This window comes from Mirounga leonina, unplaced genomic scaffold (assembly GCF_011800145.1).
Source record: "Mirounga leonina isolate KUSES-001 unplaced genomic scaffold, KU_Mleo_1.0 Mir_175, whole genome shotgun sequence".
In the NCBI taxonomy this organism is placed as follows: domain Eukaryota; kingdom Metazoa; phylum Chordata; class Mammalia; order Carnivora; family Phocidae; genus Mirounga; species Mirounga leonina.
This window is the reverse complement of record NW_023270453.1, coordinates 31,611,906-31,625,613: the sequence shown is the minus strand read 5'-3', so window position 1 is coordinate 31,625,613 and position 13,708 is coordinate 31,611,906. Positions and strand designations below refer to the sequence as shown.

General features: G+C 45.6%; 1 protein-coding gene across 1 annotated transcript in view; it reads right to left on the bottom strand.

Annotated features, from left to right (window-relative positions):
* SHISA9 (shisa family member 9) overlaps positions 1 to 13,708 on the bottom strand; it is a 287,505-nt gene that overhangs the window by 173,440 nt on the left and 100,357 nt on the right. The window lies entirely within an intron of this gene.

Below are 13,708 nucleotides of genomic sequence, written 5' to 3'. Positions count from 1 at the left end.
TCGAGGATATTTAGGAGTTAGATAGTTGAGGAAGGAAACCGGATCCAGGTAGAGGGAACCACGTAGGCAACATACTGCACAGCGTGATGCATTCAGGGACCTGCAAACAGTTCAGTAGGAGGATGACCAAGGGTGCACAAGAGCAAGGAAAGAGACGGGCAAAGTACTCAGGGGCCTTGATTTTGAATGACACCTGATGCTTGTGAAGAACTCTGCATGAGGAAGTTCGGTTTGGGAGAATGTTTCATACATCTGATAGAAGGGAGTGAAAAAATCTGATACACATGTACAAAGCTCTAGGGTTAAGAAGAAGAAAGGCCAGAAGTAGGAAGACTTGGTTAGGAAGCTACTTCTGAAGCTCAGGCAAGAGATGGGTGTGGAACCACAGGGATGACAGTGTGAACTAGAGATGTTGGCAGGTCAGGACCCCAGGTGTGAGCTCCCAGCTTGGGCCTTTGCCCCATCTCCAATGAGAAGGGTTCATCTCTGCCCCATGCCCCCACCCAGAAGCCTGCCTTCAAGACTCTCTTAGCTACAACTTGCCTCTTCCCTTGCTGCTGCCCACCCCCCAATCTTGGTCAGATGCTCTGCAAAACCAACGCTGCTGATGCAGGTTATGTAATACTGTTGTTTCTATCTTATGAGAACTAAGGCAGAAAAAAAGTCTGCCTGACAAGTAATTTTGTATGTAAAAAACAATCTGCCAGAGGCTAGGGCAAATGTACCTGTGGTTCCTCCACAACCTGGCAGGTACACCTGCTTGCCTGCTGACTACCCTGCCTTCAGACACCCTGGAAGCAGCACATGATTATACAAGAGAAGCAAGAATGTCCTTTCCCCTTTCAGGAAACATCTTAAAGTTTAACCTGCATGTGTGTGTGTATGTGTGTGCGTGTCATTGTTCCCCACTTTCCTTTTCCTTGTAAAATTGCATTAAGGAAAATGCTTCCTTTCTCAACAGCAAAGCGAGGATAATACTAGCGGCTGGTGAGAATAAAATGAAATAATGCATATAAATAGGGTCTTACATGATACTTGGCACGTAGTAGGCATTCATTAAAGGGTATTTTGAACTGCCTTTTAGTAAGTGCTTAACTCTGTTTCCAGGCTCTGTGCTAAGGAACGGCTTTACCTGCATTAGATGGGTTAACACTGAGGTGCTGTCCATGGTCCTGAATTATCTTGGGCAGCCGGGGGCTCTTCTCCCCCTAATTCCAGAAGCTGGTTTTATGCCATACTATCCGCCATCTCCTAAGAATTCCTAACCATCTGATTTTCAAAAAGACATAATTTTAGGTCTTTTTGAAAGTCAACATTATTGTATATAATTCATGTACAATTAAATGCACGATGTTTAATTGTACATTTTGATGGCTTTTGATAAATTTAGATACTGGTTTAACCAACCATCACCACCACCAAGATATAGAACATCTCTACCACCCTCAAAAGCCCCCTGGGGTCCCATATGAAAAACCCACACCCTCAGCCACAGAAAACACACTTATTTGCCTTCAGTCACTACAGATGTGATGTGTCAGTTCTAGACGTGGTATTACTGGAATTACAGAGTATGTTCTCATTTATATTTGCCTTCTTTCCCTCCACATGACTTTTTTGGAGTTCATCCATATTAATGCACATATCAGTAGTTAACTAATTTTCATTGTTAAGGAACATCTCACAAATGACTTGTTTACCTATTAACCTAGAGATGAATTTTGGGGTTGCTTCTAGTTTAGAACTATTATGAATACAGCTTCTATGAACATCACTGTACAAGTCTTTGCATAGATGTGTTTACATGTATCTTGAGTAAATACCGAGAAGTGTAATTGATGAGTCATATGTCAGTGCAGATTTAACTTTATAAAAGAACTGCCAAATTCTTTTCTCCTGTAGCCTTTTACACCTGCCATGTATGAGAATTCTAGTGGCCTCCACATTTTTGTCATCGCTTGATATTGTCACTCTATTTAATGCAGCCATTCTAATGGGTGATATGTTATTACAGTTTTAATTTGCATTTCCCCAGTGACTAATGAGGTTGAACATCTTTTCATGAGCTGACCAACCATTTGTATATCTTTGGTGAACTATCTGTTCAGACTTTTGCCCTTTTAAGTATGGTTTTAACACCACCAACAAATCCAAGATCATTATGGTAGAAGTTATTAAAACAGAGTTACAGGAAGATATAATCAACGTCAGGATGACACAATGCATGAGAATGTTCCCCCTTTCATTCTGAATTATGGAGCTCTTTGGGTTATTGCCAAGATGGGTGTGGATACACAACAGAAAAGTAGGCAGACTGATATACAGGGAATTATCTCTGTCTTATTATTTCAAACCAACCCCTTACTAGCTCGTTGGCCCCAAGTAAGTCACTCATTTCTTTAATTCCATCTCAGTTGTCTACAAAATGTAATCTACCAAAACGCATTGGGAAGACAAAAGCCAGTGTATGTAAAGTGTCTGTTGCATAATAATACTCATATACGGAGCTAATAGTTCTATCCCAGACATATCAATGATGTGTTGCCACAATAATGCTACTTTAAAAGTCACCCCTGCCCCCCAAATACTGAAGCTTTAAAAAAAAAAAAAAAAGCATCTCATTAGCTACCAAGTCTATGATTAGTGGCTGAGGCTAGGATCAACCAGTGGATCTTCCAGTCTCAGCTTAGCTCACTGACACGTTGGGAGCCTGTGACCGTTGGCTAATCTGGGAAAACCTCAGGTGGGGTTACAGGGGGTCCCAGCTATGCTTCAGGTGTCTATCATCCTCCAGAAGGCCTGTCTGGGCATGTTTTCTGGGTAGTGGTGGAGATGCCAGAAGCACAAGCAGAAACACACGGGGTCTCTTCAGCTCTAGGCTCAGAACTGGTACATAGTCGCTTCTATCAATATTCTATTAGTCAAAGCAAATCACAGGTCAGAGCAAATTTAAGAGGCTGGGGAAAGAGTTATACCTCTTTGTGATGGCAATAGCAAAGTCACATGGAGAAGAGTGTGCGTACCAGGAGGGCTAAAGAAGTGGGTCTGTCATGACAATCCCCACATGGACCACGCAAAACAATCCCCAAGTGGACCAAAATGATAAACTTAAATTACTTCCTGCTCTCATATCTCACTAATTCTCAACCGAGCCTGAATATCTATGATCCAATTTCCCTCCTTCCAGAAAAAAAGAATGTCCCAACGACCTGACTTCTATAAGATATGAGTCAGCGTTGCTGTTCATTACCAAGTCTAGCAGGGCCAGGAGGTGAAAGAGAAGCTGAGAAGTTGGGTCATTCGTAAAGAGGTGTTGGTGGTGCTCACTACCTCTACCCCCCCAACTCCATTCCTCTGTGTTCCCCTCTATCCTGCTACATGGGCTAGATTCCAAGGAATCAAGCAGACTACTTTTTTGCTTGCGGGAGGTGAAGATTCTGGCCTCAGACAAAGGTATCTTAATGAGCCTCCTCCACTTTATCAGTGATGGGCTAAGCCATGTTGGACTTGAATCCTGAAAGCAGTAAAGGTGGGAGCAAGGGGGGAAAAGGCCTACCTTGTTATGAGCTGACCAACGCACATGGGCCATTGCTGTTAGTCTCCCCATCTACAGACATTAACAGTGGGCTCCTGGCATTTCTTTGCACAACAGAACAGCGACACCGCCGTGCCTGAGTCAGGTCATTTGAATGTAAGTGGGCCCCTGATCCAAGCTGGGACAGAATCCTTCCTTTAGAATTTTGAATTGGATAGTCCCTCCCTTCTGGTGGCTGGCTCTGTAAGAGTTTGGCAACCGTGGGGCTGGCAGATTCTGCCCCTTATGAAGATCATATGAATCAGAAAAGCAGAGAAAGAAAGGTTTTAGGAAAGAAAAGAACGAAGCACAGAGTAGGAAAGACAATCTGAATGGCTTCCAAATCGCTGGTTTGGTAACCTTTTATAATGGTAACCTCTTATAATGTGTTTGCCTGTCTAATAGTTGTTCTTCCTTATGCAGGAACTAACACTTTGAATTTTCTCTGGAGATAGATTGTCTTCCCAGCCTCAGTGCCTGTCATTCCCATAAGAGCTGATAACACCCTAATTCCAAGGCAGGGTGGGTCCCCCCAAGCCTGGCCAAATAAGAGCATCATGCCCCTCTGCCCACAGTTATCATTTCAAGGGCAGGAATATGACCCAGTTAGAGCCAGCAAATCTCAGGATTTAGGCAAATGAAACTAGAAGAAAAGCACCCTCTCTTTCCCACTAGACTTGAAGCTATATGGATGGGATCCAGGAATTGCTGGCCACCATCTTGCCACCACTAGGATAAAGCCTGCCTGAAAATAGAGCCAACACGGCAGAAGGCACGACTGAGAGATAGAAACGAAGTCCCAGTGACACAGTGTGGCTTGAGTTCCCTGATCCAGCTGTGACTGAAGCAAATCTTCCCCGTGAACTTTTTAGAAACAAGCCAATAAGCTTTTTGTGTCTTAGCAAGTGTGAGTTGAGTTTTCTGTTTCTTACAACCAAAGGTCATAACTATGACTTCCCTGAAGCCAAGTTCCATTCTTTCCCTGAAAGATCCCTATAGAATTCTAATAAATTATCTCTACTTATAAAGTTTGGGCAGGTTCTCTTACTAACAATCGAGAGTCACAATCCATGTCTCTCTACCTTCTATCACCTGAGGATGAAAAGTGGGAAGATGAGGACACTGTGTTATGCACTACCCCAGCCACTTCACTGCATATAGTTCTGCTCTAAAACAACACGTGCATTCCCAAAAGTCACTGCACCATGCAAAATCATGCAATGAAAATCACACAGAGCTTATGGGGAAGTGAGGTTGGGGGACAACACTCAGAAACTTCACCAGTGATGCATTAAAAAACAACAACAACTGGAACCTAATAAAAATGGTAGCACCATTTTATATATCCTTAGTGATTTTAAAATACATACATCTGACAAAAAATATGCCAGCTGACCTTGGAAAAGACCTGAAGTTGGTTTGTGGACGTACGTGCTGGAAGTGTTGCAATGTGAGCCGGGAACTGGTGGGACTGGTGCTGGTTATCCAAAATCAGATGGAAGGTTTTAATACCAGGTGTGAATGGGTATGGCTCCCAGTTCATCTGGTGGGCGTCTGAGGTGTGTGCAGGGGTGCATTTTGTGCTGTCCCACATGGCTCAGTTCAGCTGAGTGCAGTTGTCTTCACTCACCTATTGTCTCTCACTGATGAAACTGCACATAAGCGAATGTGAAATCCTCACTATATTCTAACTGTCTCCTAATAGATTAATCACACTGGAACAGATTCACATTTTGGGGAGGATGAGTGTTGTAGCAGAACTAGCTCATAGGAGCCTCACTTTTAACCTTATGACATAGATACGACCTCTCTTGTTTTACAAATGAAGACACTGAGGTTCAGAGAGCCAGTGAGTGGCCAAGCTAAGATTCCAACCCATGTTTATCAGACTGTAGTGATCACATGCTTTCCACACTGGCATGCTTCACCTAAACACCACCATTTCCTATGATACATGTCTAAGTTGCCCTACCCCTGGCTGTCAAGTCTCAGGAATTACACAAGTCTCTGCACTGAAATTTTAAAAAACTTGGCGTAGTATGTAGTGACTGCATCATATGGCTCACTCGACTTCAGTTATTCTGCCTATAAAATGGGTCAGTGCCCATTTGCGACCCACCCACGTCACGGAAAAGGTGCAGTGGCCGAATACACCATTGGCAAGGTAACAGCACTCATACAGCTCACAAAGCACACTGGGATCTCTTCATCCAGACCACTCCATTTGACAGAGGAAGAAACTGAGGGCCAGAGGGAGCCAGGGACTCACCGAGGTCACATAGGAAGACAATGGCAGAGAGGGATTAAAATCTGAGACTGGGAATCCCGAGGCAAACCCATTTCCAGTATGCCTGGAATAAGACCCAGTGGCACTTGGTTTAGCCACTGCTTTCTAAACTAGGCCCTCTCCTGTCAACACGACAGAACTACAGGAGTGGCCTGGAGGTATGTGCTCAGCCTTCCAAACCTTGCAGTTCTGCAAAGTCACCTGGCTGCACACAAACCCACGGTTCATTATTCTGACACTGAGTAACAACCCAATGCAAGGAACCAGGCTAATCAATCACTCAACCAATATTTACTGAGAACTCCCGTCAGTGACTCCCTCTCTTTTTGCCATGAAAGGGCCTTTTGGGATTCACTCCCCCCGCCCCTGCATTCCTCTCTATAAATGTTTTTATAGGGTTTGCCTACCCAGCAAACTGCATTCATTAAGGAATAATTAATTCTTTTCTACCATATTTTATTCATCAAAACCTTAAAGGGCTGCCAGTCAATGCCTCTGGCCTGCAAGAGGTAAGCACCCTACACTGAACAGTAGACAAATGGGCAATTCCAGCCAAGAGCAAAAAAACATGACATTTCAACTCACTCAGAGGGTCTGGATCTCAGGCTGGGTTGCCTCAGATGCAGGCCCTGAAATAAAGTTTGGATGCAAATAGTCTGTTTAGTAGGTAGGAAGGAGCGGGGAAATTAGCCAAGAAAGGGGCAGTAAGCCAATCCCCTGTCAAAGGGCATATTACTACCAGGAGCAACTGAGGCTCAGCCCTGTAGTGGGGATGGGGAAGGGGGAAGCCCTGGGAGATGCCCAAGAGTCGCCTCACCCAAGAGATGAGAAAGTTGGGTACCCATCACTGGCCCAGGGTTCCTCCCCGGGCGCCAACACTCAGCACTTGTAGCCCACCTTGCAGGCACAAAGAATATGCCAGAGAAAGCACCCGGGCAGAATGAGTGAGAGGTGCCTGTAGTAAGGAGGGTGTGATCTGTGTATATGGGAATGAGCGTGCCCGGTGCACATGGCAGGGCACCAATACCTCTGCCACCGCCGGTCATGAGCAAAAATAATCAGTTCTTAAATCTGAAATAGTAGAAACAGTGATAATAGATGATATTAAGGATTTACGGTGTGCCAGGCGTTATGCAAACACTCAATATGAATTACCTCACTTAATACAGCTGTGTCGCGGGGCAGGACGTCCACTTATGCTCGTTTCAGAGGTAAGAAAACGGATTCTTAGAGAACTTCAGTAAACTGCACGGGGCCAGGGGGCTAAGAAGAAGCCGAGCTGAGACTCGAACCCGCGTGTGTCGGACACCAACACCCTTGTCTACTACCTCATGCTGGCAGAAGCCACGTAAGAGATGAAACAGAGGCAGATCCCCCTTGTTCCAGAGGATGAGGGGTCTGAAAGAGAGCTAGGTACCCAGGAAGGTCATATCTAGGCAAGGTCTATGAGGCCCATCCACTCCTCCACGTTCTGGTAAGACCTCCTGTACTCGCCTCTCCCCCATTAACACGCCTTAGTTACGGAGGGCGGACCCCACGTCCTGGATTTAGCACATGACCCAGGCCTGACCAATCAGAGAATTCCACTACCATTCCCTGACAAAGTTTGGGAAAGTCACATGACCCAGCTAGCCCAATAACAATCCACGCTCTAATTTTAAATAGCAAGATGTTCTTTTCCCTTGGCGTTGCTATGAATAGAAGGGCATCGACCAATAAGGATGGTCCCTGCCACCACCTGGGGAGAGGCAACCTGACAATGAAGGCACGTAAAGATGAGCAACGCCTAGAGATAGAGGCAGATTTTTTAAAAATAAACCCTACTGAGGTATAATTTACATATAATAAAATGCACCCATGTTAAATGTAGTACAATTCCATCAATCCTGACATTTGTACAATCAGGTAACTACCATGACAATCGAGAGACCTCAGGCAGGTCTCTCACACTTGTTTGAAATCAATTACTGCATCCCCACCCCAAGCAACCACTGGTCCACCTTCCATCGCTACAGTTTTACCTTTTTAGAATCTCATCAATAGAATCATACAGTCTGCTTCTCCCACTCCACAGAATGCTTTTGAGATTCAGCCATGTTTTTTGCATGTATCAACATTCATACCTTTTTATTGCTGAGAATTTTTCCATTGTGTGGATGTACCACAGTTGGTTTATTCATTCTCCTCTTGGGATGTTTGGGTTATCTCCAGTCTGGGGCTATTCTGAATACAGCGTCTATGAATATTAGTGTAGATTCCTTTGTGTGGATGTAATTTTCAGCTCTCTGGAGTAAACACCTAGGAATGGAATTTCTGGGTTGCATGCTCAGTGTTGAAGTTTAAGTTTCCCTTTATAAGAAACAAAAGGCAGAGTTTTAACAACCTCTTTGGATCCACAAGCAATGATGAACACCACATTTGCACTTGATAGGAGGTACCTGACAATGAGATCCCCGCCTTACAACTGCAGAGTTAAGCAGAGACCTAGCCCTATGGACGGTTGTTAACCTCATATAGAGAAGCATCTCAGGAACCTGTAGATTGAGCCAACCCAGGGACCTGAAGAATCTGTCATGCAGCAGGCATCGTTCAAGATGTTTTATGTGTATACTCTGTGAGCGTGATTATTATCACCCTTGGTTTCATGTTGAGCAAGCTGAGGCTCAGAGAGCTGAAAGACCTCGCCTGTGGTCTCACAGCCCATTAATGGTAAAGGTGAGATTTGAACCTAGGTCTGTCTCGTTCCAACCTTCTCTTTCTATCACACTGTGCAGTCTCTCTTAGAAAATTCTGCCTGGGTTGCTCCAATCCCAGCACCAGTGGGAGTAGGGAATCCAAACCCTCTAATATTTATCTGTGGGACTGGCTCCTCTGTAGTGCCAAGTGGGCCAGGGTGCCAAAGGGGGCATTGCCTCTGAACCAGCCAAAATCTGCCTCCGTACCCCTGCCCCAGGAGGCTCCGGGACAGCTGGGCTGTCCAGCACCTGGATTCCGGCTGCCAAAGGAAGCAGGTGAACGCCAGGCTGGGGGAGCCCAGGATGAGCAATGACAGCTTCCCTGTTGCAAAATAGATGTTCTGGAGTTGGCCTCTCCCTGCAGCTGCTAGTAAGAGGCTGCAAATGCTTCCTTTATCCTAGAAAGAGCACAGGCTCTGGAAAGAGCAGACCTGTGTTCAATTTCTGTATGTGCTTGAGCTACTTGTTTACTTCCTCTGAGCTTCTATTTCCATCTTTAAGATGGAGATAACCAATCCACCAAGTAACAGGGAGGATTAACGGATCTGAGAAATGGAGAGGTTTGGCCCGGTTCCTGGCACATGGTGGATGTCCTATTACTGCTCCTTTCTCCTTCCTCAGCCTCTTTCCTGAATTTCAGGTGGTAAATCACATTCCGTAGAGTGTTTTTATCCTCTTCCATCCTTGTGTTCTAGCCCATCCTGTGGTGGGTTGGACAGCAAACCCTCCAAAAGATTGTCCAAGTCCTAATCCCCAGAACTGTGAATGTGACCTGATTTAGAAAAATGGTCTTTGCAAATGTAATCCAATTAAGGATCTCGAGATGAGATCATCCTGGATTATCCAGGTGGGCCCTAAATCCAGTGAGAGGTGTCCTCTGAAGGGAAAGGCAGAGGGAGATTTGTGACGCAGAGAAGAGGTCACGTGAAGACAGAGGCAGAGAGGTTGGTCACGAGCCACAAGCCAAGGAACTCCTAGAGCCACCAGAAGCTGGAAGACACAAGGAAGGATCCTCCCTCAAGACTCTGGAAACAGTGTGGCCCTACCAACACTTTGATTTCAGACTTCTGTCCTCCTACTAAACTATAAGAAAATAAGTTTCTGTTGTGTTAAAGCCATGCAGCGTGTGGTAATTTCTTACGGCAGCCATGGGACTTATAACATACCACCTTCTTGCCTGTGCCCCCGCCCCCCATTGCCACCTCCGCCCAGAGAGAAAAGAATGATCTGTTCTCCATCTCCTTCTCCCTTATCCCAGCTCCCAGTCTTCCTGTGTCCCATGGGCAGAGGAGTTGCTCATCCGAATGTTTGGAATTAGCTACACTGATTGAGTCACATTTTACTAGTGGGCAGGATAACTGAGCTGTGAAGATCAGATGGCCAGCCCCCCTCCTATTTCACTTCCTGCCTCCAAACACGGAAGACCGTTTTTGCAAACATGCCCCCAGCAAACATACCCTCAGCAGGACCCCTAGAACTGAATTTCACAACCTCATCACTATCATTTGGACTGGAAAATTCTTTGTTATGTGTGTATGGAGGGAAGAGGGTCCTGGGTATTGTAGGATATTGGGCAACATCCCTGGCTTTCACTCACTAGATGCCAAAAGCCACTGCCCTCTCCCACTGGTGATGATCAAGAATGTCTCCAGATATTGCCAAACACCCCTGGAGAAGATGGGGGAGAGGCAAAATAACCCCTGGTTGATTCACCCCTGCTCTAGAGAAGGTTCTAGCAGACATGTACCTTGTCATGGGGAAAGTAGGAACACCCCACTATCCTTGCCCACGAGGCTGAACGAATCAGTTCACCTTGGCACACCCAGCTCTTCCAGATTCAAGAGAACCAAGACTGGAATTCTAATTTAGGTTTCTGGGTCTGAGCTTCTTGCCCTAGCACCAATCACCACAGAAGCCGGGGGTTGGAGAGATAACAGATGTTTGCAGTTAGGAATAAGATCAAGACTTTGTTCCTTGTATATAATTCCTTCAAAGAGGAGTATGTGTCAGATTCACTCTGAACGCCTTATAGCAAAGGTCTGGGAACCTATCCCTCCAAAATATCAGAGGCCTAGTATAGTTTGATACATTTGGACCACAGAAAGCAAAGTGGAAGGGCTGATAGAGACACAGACGATGTGTAGGATCGGGTCTCAAAGAGCCTGGGTGGCTCAGTTGGTTAAGCATCTGACTCTTGATTTCAGCTCAGGTCATGATCTTGGGGTTGTGAGATCAATCCCTACATCAGGCTCTGTGCTGGGTGTGGAGCCTGCTTAAGATTCTCTCCCATATATGCGCTCTTCTCTCTCTCTCTCTCTCAAAAATAAAAATAATTTTAAAAAATTAATTTTTTAAAAGAGCGCCTTGAGGCGCCTGGGTGGCTCAGTTGTTAAGCATCTGCCTTCAGCTCAGGTCATGATCCCAGGGTTCTGGGATCAAGCCCCACATCCGGGTCCCTGCTCGGCGGGAAGCCTGCTTCTCCCTCTCCCACTCCTCCTGCTTCTGTTCTCTTTCTCGCTTTGTCATTCTCTGTCAAATAAATAAATAAAATCTTTAAAAAATAAAATAAATAATTAATTTAAAAGAGCCTTGAGTGCACTACTGTTATGGACTGAATGTTTGTGTCCCCCTCCAAAACTCCTATTCTGAAGCCCTAATGACCTAGTGTGACTGTTTTTGGAAATGGGACCTTTAAAGGAAGTAATTAAAGTTAAATGAGGTCATACAGGTGGGACCTTGATCCAATAGATTAGTGTCTTTATAAGAAGAGGCACCAATTCTGTCTCCTTGCACCCACACCAAGGAAAGGCCAAGAGAAAACACAGCAAGAAGGCACCATCTGCAAGCCAAGAAAAGAGATCTCACCAAAAACTGGGTCAGCCAGATCCATGATCTTGGATATCCAGCCTCCAAAACCATGAGAAAATAAATTTCTGTTTTTTAAGCCTATAGTCTATACCATTTTGTAACTGTAGCCCAAGCAGACTAAGACACATACCAAGGAGTTTGGACTTTGTCTGGTAGGTCAAAGCTTTCCAATGTTCAGTCCCTGGACCATCAGCACAGAATCCCCCAGAGGCTCTTGCAAATACAGACAGCCCCCATCTACCGATTCAGGACCTCTGACAGCGGGTCCTGGGACTCTGCATTTTTACCGACTCACAAGGCGATGTTTATGCACATTTAAATTGTATAACCAAAGTCGACAGGTGACTAGGAATCAGTAAGGGATTTTAAGCAGATTTCTATTTTGGAAATGCCAGCTGCAGTGCCTCTCCTGGACTAAAAATTGCCTTCATCCCCATGAAACCCACTCCTCTGCCCCCACTTCAAAGGCATAGCTTGTAAAGGATGACCCAGGAGGTGGAAGATGTGGATGCCAGGCAAATGCTAGGAGGGAAGGCAGATAGACTGAGGACTGGAGAAGGAACAAGAGAAAAGACCAGGAAGGAAACAGGAAATGCCGAAGAAACTAGTCTTAACTGACCATTGTCAATAGCTTCCCCAAAGAACAGGGCCAACAGGCAAGAGACTAAATTCAAATTGCAGACCAGACCCCTCCTGCCGGATTTGGGGCCAAGGCTTTGGGTGCAGGGCATGAATGATAAGGGGAAGTCAGGCCAGCAGTAGCTCAATAACCCTCCCCACGTCGACATCTGCCGATGGTGAATGTTTCCACGATGGGCATTAAGGGTGGGCTGTGTGAGGGTCCAGCTGTGTCTGCCTCTGTCCAGCAGAGGATTGGGGCTCTGAGATAGTCCCCCAGTGGAGGACAATGTAGGACTGGAGAAGAATGAATGGTCTTGGTTGGCATATGGAAGAAGGCAGAGTCTAGACCTTTCTCCTGGCTGAAAAACTCCTTTGAAAAGGGAAGAGGGGCATGAGGGGGTTTCCTAAAGTCCCAGGGGCTCCTCTGTTGGATGGGATTTGGATGAGATGGCCCCTAAAGAAAGATATCCCAGGTTGAGCACATGAATTGGTGTGACTTGAGTGGAAGGCAGCAGAGTTCATGTCCCTGCAGCCCTGGTCTCACTTGGGAGGCACTCGAGCACTATCTCTGGTATTTACAAGCTGGGGAGCCTTGAGCCAGTTACTTAACTGCCCTGAACCTCAGTTTCTCTTATCTCTATCATGGGAATAACATAAAACCTACCTCACAAGGTTATCATGAGGATGAAATGAGATAATTCGTGGACAGTGCTTACCACGGCACCTGGCAGCTAGTTGGCACCCAATTCCATCAACTATGATGGTTGCTGTTGATGATGCTGCTGATACCATTATTTTCAAAGACTTTCAAGAAGACGGAACTAAATGGGAATCCCCACTTAGCCAGTAGCTGTGAGACTTATCGCAACTTGCTTAACCATTTTGAGTTTCAGTTTCCTTTTTGTTTTTTACAAAATGGGAATAACAAATCCAACATGGAAGACTGTTTATGTAGCTATCATGTAAAGATAACGTACAGCATAGCGCCTTGCACAGAATCCCCAATCCCATCCCTTCAGAAAAGCCAAGGCTCCAGTGGATCTGGGCCCCCAGCACACGCATGCACATTCACAGGTACCTGCTCTTCCCCTCATGTGTACTTTGAAATTCATTCCCAATCCCAGGGAAAGCTCACAAGGACAAGGCTGGCTTTCTTGGGGACTGTGTTTTTCAACGTCCCTGAAAAGTGCCTACAAAGTACAAAGACAACACGCCCTTGCCTTGGCAAGATGTCTTGACTTCCTGTCACTTCATGCTTTTCCAAAAAGCCCATTCCTTTAACACATGATGTAATGCATTTGTCATGCCTTCACATAAAGATAGCCATAGGTCCAAGTGAAATAAACAAAACAAAATGTGCTCAGTTTGGGTTGGGTTGTTAGGCTTGCAGGATTTGCCTAACACAAATGTCAGTGGTAAAAACTCCACCAACAACTGGGAGATGAGCCTGTGTGAGTATTCTTTCCAGAGACAGGAAAATTCTCTGCCCTCGCTGCCACCCATACACAGCCGACCACTGGGACCTAAGCCTGCGAACTGAGCTTTACTACCCAGCCCTCCTCCCCTGCGTGGGTAAGTCACCGATGATTTAGACTGCTCTAGGAACCCACGGCACGGAGAAAT